Raw genomic sequence first — 9087 nt, 5'->3', positions numbered from 1 at the left:
TAATTTCTTGCAATACTGTTTTACAGTTTTATGTGCATAAGTATCGCACATCTTTATGAAGTTTATTTCTGGTTGCTTAGTTTTTTTATTATAGCACCAAAAAACTTAATTTTCCATTTGCTGCTCATATGGATAACTACAATGGAATTTTTAAAACATTGGCTATGTTTGTCTATTGATAAATTGGCACCACTCCATGTTCCATTTCCCCTCACCTGTATAGTTCTGGATGCCAATGGAAGGAACTTGCACTTGCTTTGGAAGGTAGAAATAAAGAGTAAGACATTATCTTTTAGAGGCACTTGCAGCCAAACATATTGGCCCACAGTTTAAAGTGGCTTCAGGAAATTTTTTGACAACTCATTTCATTAATGCAGACTAAAGCAGTTGGTGTAGACTTCTCAGAGATTTAGCAGCTTTCCATAAGGTCTTTCGATAAGCATCTGCCTGCTTTGATGCCTTAGGCTGTGATCTTGGTGCCACCATTCTGGTCTTTTGTTACAGCCCTTCTGACCTATGGCAACAAATTCTCTGTCACTCCTCCAGCTCTTCAAAGAGTGAGCAAGCTCCTGAATATACATTACCTCTTTGTACTCAGAGTGAACATAATGGCTTCTGCTTTCATTACTGAACTCTGACTTCTCTACTGATCCAGTAATGTTGCCAAATTCACTATGAGTTCTAATAGTTTACCTGTAGGGAGATACTATTTTTCCTACACAGTCGTGTTGTCTGCATCGAATATTATAATATTATAATATTGCATCTTTTATTCCATGGACTTGGTTTATTCCTCCATTTATTTAGGTTTCTTAAATTTCTTGCAATACTGTTTTGTAGTTTTACGTGCATAAGTTTATTTTTTTGTGACAGGTTTATTTCTTCCTTTCCTATCCTTATATGTTTTATTTCTCTTTTTTCACTTTATTGAACTGTCTCGTACTTCCAGTACGATTTTCAATAGAAGTTGCTTGTGGACTTGTTCTAAATTTCCAGGGAGAAGATTTAAACATTGTACTCCTAAGTATGGAGTACAACTCCTATATGTTGCTTTCTAGATATCCTTTTTTTCAGATCAAGGAAGATATCTTCTACTCTTAGTTTGCTAAAAATGAATGTTGAATTTTATGAAATGCTTTTTCTGAACGTAGTTATGCATATTTCGAGATATTATTTTACTCTTTTATTGTTGGTTGGCTAAATATTGATTGATTTCAAGTGTTAAGCAACCTTGTAAACACAACTTGATTTTGATGTACTATCTTCTGAATTCAACTTGCTAATTTTTTCTTTAGGAATTTTACATTTATGTTTATGAAAAATATTGGCACGTAAATTTTCTTTCTTGTCATTTTCTACTTTTGTTTTAGTATCAAGCTTATGCCAATCTCATGAAGGAAGCTGGAAAATGCTTCCTCTGCTTCTGTTTTCTGAAAAGTTTGTATAAAGATTGACCATTTTTTCCACACAGGTGAAACTATCTGTGCTGGAGTTCTGTTTACAGGGAGGTTTTTAATTACTGACTTAATTTGTAAAAAGATAGAGGATTATTTTCATTTTCTCTTTTGTTGTTACTTTTGAAAGGCTAGATACAAGATCAATAGAGAAGTCAGGATTTGATAGGAAGACAGAAGCCACTGTGTGCACTCTGAGTACACACAAGTAAAATTCTCTAGGACTTTATTTGTTTTATCTAAAATTTTCAAATTTAGTGACAAAGTTGTTTATTGAATGTATTTATTTTTATAATGCTTCTAGAATCTAAAAGAATCTACTGGTTTTAAAATTTATGGTATTGGCAAGTAGTGTCTTTTCTTTTTTTTTAAAATCACTCTTGCTAGAGGTATATCAATTTAGTTATTCTTTCAAAGAACAGATTTCTGCCTTTGTGGGTTTTCTCTGTGAAATATTCATTTTTCTATCTTATCAATTTCTGGTTTTATCTTATTTCTTCCATTCTTTAATGATCTTAAATTTGAGTTCATTGCACTTCACTGAGTTTATTATTTCTTTTTCTTTTTTATAGACAGAGTCTCACTGTGTCATTCAGACTGGAGCACAATGGTTTGATCATAGCTCACAATAGCCTCCAACTCCTGGTCTCAAGCAGTTCTCTAGCCTCAGCCTCTCTAGTAGCTGAGACCAGAGGTGCATGCCACCATGGTTAATTTTTAAATTTTCTGTAGAGACAGGGTCTTGCTAGGTTGCTCAGGCTGGTCTTGAACTCCTGGCCTCAAGTGATCCTCCCACCTTAATTTCCCAAAGCGCTAGGATTATAGGTATGAGATACTGCTTATGGCCCAAGCATCACTGAGTTTAATTTGCCATTCTTGTAACTATTTGAGATTTTTAAAAATTTATTTAAAAGAGAAGCAGAGCATAAAAGTTTGAAAATTTGCAGCATGGCCCTGTGGTAGAGAAAGAATCTAAGCAGGATATGGAGCAACCACTTGCTAGACAGCTTACCATGGCTAAAAGAAAGCCAAGTGTTAAGATCCAATGGAAAAAAGGTCTCAAATGCATTTCAGCGATCTTTGACAGAGCCTATCCCATCACAGGCCCAGAGGCCTAGGAGGAAAGAATGGTTTTGGGGATCTAAGCCCAGGGCCTTACTGCCCTGTGCAGCCTCGGGACACTGCTCTCTACATCCTTGCTGTTTCAGCTCCAGCCATTGATCAAAAGTGCCAAGGTATAGCTTGGTCTGCTGCTCCGTAAAGTGCAAGCCAAAAGTCTTGGTGGCTTACACATGGTGTTAAGCCTGCAGGTGTGCAGAATGTAAGAGTTAAGGAGGCTTGGCAGCTTCCATCTAGATTTCAGAGGATATATGGGAAAAACTGCTGCAGGGGTGGAGCCCCCACAGATATACTCCACTATGGCAGTGCTGAGAAGAAAGGTAGGATTGGAGCCCCCACACAGAGTTCCAGAGCACTGCCTAGTGGAGCTCTGGGAAGGGGGCTGCTGCCCTTCAGATCTGAGAATGGTAGGACCACCTCAGATGGTCTTACAACCTCAGCATGGAAAAATTACAGGCACAACTCCAACCTCTGAAAGCAGCCACATGGCCTTCGCTCAGTAAATCCACAGAGGCAAAGCTTCCCAAGGTCTTGGGAGCCTACCTCTTGCAACAGTATGCCTATGATATGGGACATTGAGTCAAAGGACATTATTTTGGAGCTTTAAGATTTAATGATTGCCCCACTGGGTTTCAGACTTGCAGGGGCCCTTTTGCCGCTTACTTTTGGCCTACTTTTCCCTTTTTGAATGGGAATGTTTACCCAATGCCTATACCACCATTGTATATGGGAAGTAAACAACTTGTTTTTGACCTTGTAGGCTATTAGATGGAAGGAATATACCTTGAGTTTCAAATGGGACTTTGAGATATTCGAGCTGATGCTGAAATGAGTTGAGACTTTCAGTAACTATTGGGAAGGAATGAGTGTATTTTGCAATATCAGGACATGATATTTAGGGAGTAGGGGTAGAATGATATGGTTTGGATGTTTGTCCCCTCCAAATCTCAAGTTGAAATGTAATTTCTGATGTTGGAGGTGGGGGCCTGGTGGGAGTCATTTTGTCATGGGGAGTGCATCCCTCATGAATGTCTTGGTGCCCCCCTCACAGTAGCAAGTGGGCTCTCACTCTGAGTTCACATGTGGTCTGGTTGTTTAAAAAGTATGGCACCTTCTCCTCTCCCTCTCTTGCTCCCTCTCTTGCCGTGTGACATGCCCACTCCTGTTTTGTCTTCCACCATGACTGTAAGCTCCCTGAGGCCTCACCAGAAGTTGAACGGATGCTGGTGCCATGCTTCCTTCACAGCTTGCAGCACAGTGAGCCAATTAAACCTCTTTTCTTTGTAAATTACTCAGTCTCAGGTATTCTTTTACAGGAACACAAATAGACTAACACACCCACTTCAAGAAAGCCAGTTTCCCATCCTAGTGTGTAAGCTTCTATCCCTAGACCAAGGACCAAAACCTAACATTTGTGTGATTCTTTATTTAACAAATATTACTTCCAAGTCCTTTATGTGCCAGGTGATGTTCTAAATGCTGGGGATTCAGCAGTGAACAAAACAAAGTCCCTGCCTTCGTAGAACATTCTATAGAGATCATAAACAGACACCTTTATAATATAATGTTGCTAGTTATGAATGCTACAAAGAAAAATAAATCAGGGTAAAGGATACAGAACAACAATTAAGTTCTAGCCCTTCACTACAAGACCAGGCCAGTAATGTAAATGAGTGAAGTGAACAAGGAATAACACAAAAGTGATTTGTGAGGATGTGGTAAACTGGAAACTGCATGCCCTAAGGGAAAGAGCTGCTATTCAGCACAGCTCTTTATGAGAAACTGGAGCCCCCAGAGCTTCTAGTTATGGTATGTGAGAGAAACCTGCCATCTAGATTTTATGTAAAATCTTCCAGCTTTTGAATGTTGGAAAATAGTTTAAATTTTTTTAATTCTCTGTAGGTTTAATATTCCTATGTTCAAGAAGATATTTGGTCAATTTTTTTGGACCAGTGGTTCTCAATCTTGTTTGCACATTAGAATAACTGGGAGCCTATTAAAAATACCAATGCTTGGGCTCCACTCCAGACCAATTAAGTCAGAATATATGGGCATGCAGCCCAAATATTTTATTTAATCTCCCCAGGTTACTTCTGCTTCTGAGTATGACTCACCACTTGTATCAGAACTTATTTCCCCAAACAACTTAGGAACTGATTTTTAAAAAAATTACCTATTTGAAGACATCAGAGAGATAAGCTAAAAAGGCAGGCAAGATTCGGAGACTAAAATGTCTAAGTAAAGTGCCGTAAAGTGAGCTTGATATTTCTCACTTGAATAATTTGCTCGTCTATAAACAGTGAATGATCAAGATGGGTGAGGGTCTGAGAAGCTGAGCAGAGCTCTCAGATATCTGAGGATTCTGGAGAGATACATATTAGAGTTCAAAAGAAACCAACCAAAAGAAGAAAGAATGAGTGAATGAAAATAAGCCTGCAAACACATCAATCATTTAGCTGAGATGCCAGAAGTTACCATAACTCAAGAGTTATGGCTAATAGAAAACTGACAAGCCCTACCCCTACTCAAACTAGCCGCCAAAAGTAAAACTTTAATTCTCTCTAAAGAAAGTGAGAGTAATTGGGAGCCTCAAATTATCTCTAAAGCTTTTAATACATAATATCTATCATTCCATCAAAAAATGTCAGCCATGTTAGAAAAGAACACCAAAGTACTTCAAATCAAGAGAAAAATATAGACAACAGAAACAGACCCACGCCCACAAGCGATATGGACATATAACATTTTAGACACAGATTTAAATGACCATGATTAACAAGTTCAATGAAATAAAAGACAATGTGGGGAATTTTACCAGAAAACTGGAATCTATTTTAAAAAATTAAATGATGATTCTGTGACAGAAAGACACTCTCTCTCTCTCTCTCTCTCTCTCTCTCTCTATATATATATATATATATATTCTATTAGTTCTGTCCCTCTAGAGAACCCTGACTAGTATGGGAAAGAACAGATGTTATGCGCCATCCAACAGGTTAAATAAACAAAAATTAGGAACGGAATTATTTATAAGGGTTAATGGAAACCAGAAGGCAAGGTGACACACCTGGAGCTAACAAGAGAAAGGAGCCATTACTACCCTTAGACCTGAAGGAACAAAAGAAGGGAGAGGTTACTAGAACCCAAAGAGAATAGCTGCAGGAGAGGGACATTGGAATGGAGCTGTGGCCATCAGTCAGAGGAGACAGCCCATCCATTACCCGGTGAAGGAGTTTCAGGAAAAAAAAAAAAAAATATATATATATATATATATATGAATTTATAAAGTATTAACTCACATAATCACAAGGTCCCACAATAGGACGTCTACAGGCTGAGGAGCAAGGAAAGCCAGGAGAAAGATGTAGCTGGGAGGCTAGGTCAGTCTCTCTTTTCACATTTTTTTGCCTGCTTATATTCTAGCCACTCTGGCAGCTGATTAGATGGTGCCGACCTAGATTAAGGGTGGGTCTGCCTTTCCCAACCCACTGACTTGAATGTTAATCTTTTTCGGCAATACCCTCACAGACACATCCAGGATCAGTACTTCGTATCCAACAATCCAATCAAGTTAACACTCAGTATAAACCATCGCAGACCCTAAACAACCCAACCTATAGCCTCCTTGCTTTCTAGGTGTGGCTGGGCCTGGAGACTAGGCCAGATTTAAAACCAGAAGTAGAAAAGAGAGGGATTAGATAGTGGTCTAGCCATAGAATTTGCTCGATTGAGGGTCATACTGTCAAAAGGCCCGGCCCATGTGTCCTCAGTGCTTGTTCTCAATTCCCCGTCCTGTTCCCTACTCTTCACTCTCCTTCTCCCAGGCTGCTGCCCCCACCCCAGGCCAAGGGTGCTCCAGCAGTGACTTGGAGCTGGAGAATTCCTGCTGTCCCTGCCCAGCAGATGTGTGTGAGCAAAGGGGGTTGTGGGGAAGCCTATGACACAAAAGAATCTCCTGGTTTCACCACAAGAAGGACTGTGTGCTCCTAAGGTCTAGGTTGGAATCTGGAGTGGGTTTTCCCCAGAAATATTTTTGCATTTACTTCCATCATCACGTGATTGTTTGAATATATGAGTGAAGAATGACATTCAACGATGAATAAATTTTATGGATTGGCTGGACCTAACATTGTTTCTATGGTGAAATGTTTCAAATACATAGCAACCAAGTCCCTAAGATAAGAAAATGTCTTGACTTACTAGATGAAGACAGACACATATCACCCATGCCCCTGCCATTTGAAATGATGCCACATGGGAACCTTGGCATTCCTGAACCTTATAGAAGCTGCCCTTGCCCTTCTTTCACTTCCTCCGTTTTGAGGAGAACAAATCTTCTCTCCTTTGGCAGCTGAGGGTGTGTGGAAGTGACTCATATAGGAACCCACTGGTTTTCCAGTAGCATGAGCACATCATTTAAACGATTTGCCCCCTGCCTCACATGTAGATCAGTGACCCTAGAAACTGTCCCATCAGACTCTTCCGGTTCTCTGACAATCTGATAGGTGCTGGGGACACACTGCCTGGAGGTGAGTTGTTTGCCTGGTTTAAGTGGTTCAGCTGAGGATTTCAACAGAGCTCTGCTGAATTCCTATGGCAATACCAGTAGCCAGTGTTTAAATATTCATACCCCGTGGAGCCAGACGATACCCAAAAATGGCACAGCTTTGAGATGCATCTTATTGGGATCACTGAGATGCTGTGGCCTGAATGCCCATCTAACCAGGAAGAATTATATGCAACAAGAAAGCACATTCACAAAGTCTGAAGGCTTCCTTGAGTAAGTATTTGAATGGTTGTCTTTTCTTTCATATGTGTTCTGACCAATTTTGTGCTTGACTCTGTGTCTGTGTGGCTTTCTGAAACAATAATGAATGTCAGTAAATATATGACTATATCTACATTTTAAAGTGTCAGAATAGAAGCAAATTGGAGACAATGTGACACAGAGTAAAGACTATGTAAGCTTTATCACTGGACAGACCAGGTTACAATCCAGGAGCTTTGACTTACCAGCTGTGTGTCCTCAACACAGTTACTTAGCCTCGCTGAGCATGTGTCCTTAGATGTGAAATACGAATAAAGGAACTTTACTTGCCTCATGGAGCTATAGTAAGTATTAAACAGGGATCAAGCATTTATACATCTACTAGTTGCTTGGCATATTGAAGGTGCCCAGTAAATTGTAGACAAAACTGTTTAGGATCTCATCTGAAACATAGAATACATCTGTGGATATTAGCTGCATTTACTATGAGAAACGGTAGAGGGCAGACTTTACAAAGTTATGTATGAAATACATTGTCTTTCGCTTTGACTTCCAAGAGAGTAGTGAGAATTCCAGAAATGACTTTCTTAAATGCTTAGGCTGAAAGAAGCCTCTATCACTACTTAATTTCTTTGCAGAAACTGGGGGTGTCCTGTTGGGCAAGAATTCCAGAGAAGGATATTGGGCAATGTTTAATTGACAATTTAAATCACCATGTACATGTCTGGTTTTCCAGATAATGGTGGAGCATTTTTGACAGGTTTCTGACCACCTCTATACCTGTTACAGATTCGCTGACAAGTAGAGGAAATGAAAGATGCGGAATTTTCCTGACATCATTTCAAATTGCATCATTTCAAAACAGTATGAAGTGTGTGACTAGAAGCATTACGGAATACAGAAAATCAACTTGCAGCAGACTGGCAATCAGGTTACATCTAAGTTAATGGTGGATTGGGCTAAATGTGAATTCCATTCCACCAGGAAAGAATGAATGGACATTTAGAAAATGTTTGTGGAACTCTGAAGAGCTTCTGAAATGTAGACATTTGTTATAGTTTACACTGCCACCTGCAGTGTCCGGGGGAACCAGCCTCTCTCAATCTCCACAGCATTGTTATTTATCACTGCTTGACATTTTCCGTAATTTAGAGATTAAAAAACGGTATGTCTAAGTTGTTGTAGCTAGATTTTTTTGTCTTTTTTTTTTTTTTTTTTTTTTTTTGAGATGGAGTTTCGCTGTTGTTACCCAGACTGGAGTGCAATGGCACGATCTCTGCTCACCGCAACCTCCGCCTTCTGGGTTCAGGCAATTCTCCTGCCTCAGCCTCCCGAATAGCTGGGACTACAGGCGCGCACCACCATGCCCAGCTAATTTTTGTGTTTTTAGTAGAGATGGGGTTTCACCATGTTGACTGGGATGGTCTCGATCTCCTGACCTCGTGATCCACCCACCTCGGCCTCCCAAAGTGCTGGGATTATAGGCGTGAGCCACCGAGCCCGGCCGAATTTTTTGTCTACTGAAGATTTCCTCCTTGTGGATTTCAACATTGTTTAAAAAATAAGTTTCTGATTATATATTTGGCTCATTTTTCTATTTGAATCCTGATAATGTTTTTCTTAACTTCTATAATGGGCTTTTGAAAATCACAGGTATCATCCTTTACAAATCATAAGTGATACAGTTTTGTTAGTCTATGATTTTGTTGGCAGAGATCATAGAACATGGCAAACATTCAAAAATAT

Source organism: Callithrix jacchus, chromosome 10 (assembly GCF_049354715.1).
Source record: "Callithrix jacchus isolate 240 chromosome 10, calJac240_pri, whole genome shotgun sequence".
Taxonomy (NCBI): domain Eukaryota; kingdom Metazoa; phylum Chordata; class Mammalia; order Primates; family Cebidae; genus Callithrix; species Callithrix jacchus.
The sequence above is the reverse complement of the archived record's forward strand: the minus strand, read 5'-3'. Positions refer to the sequence as shown.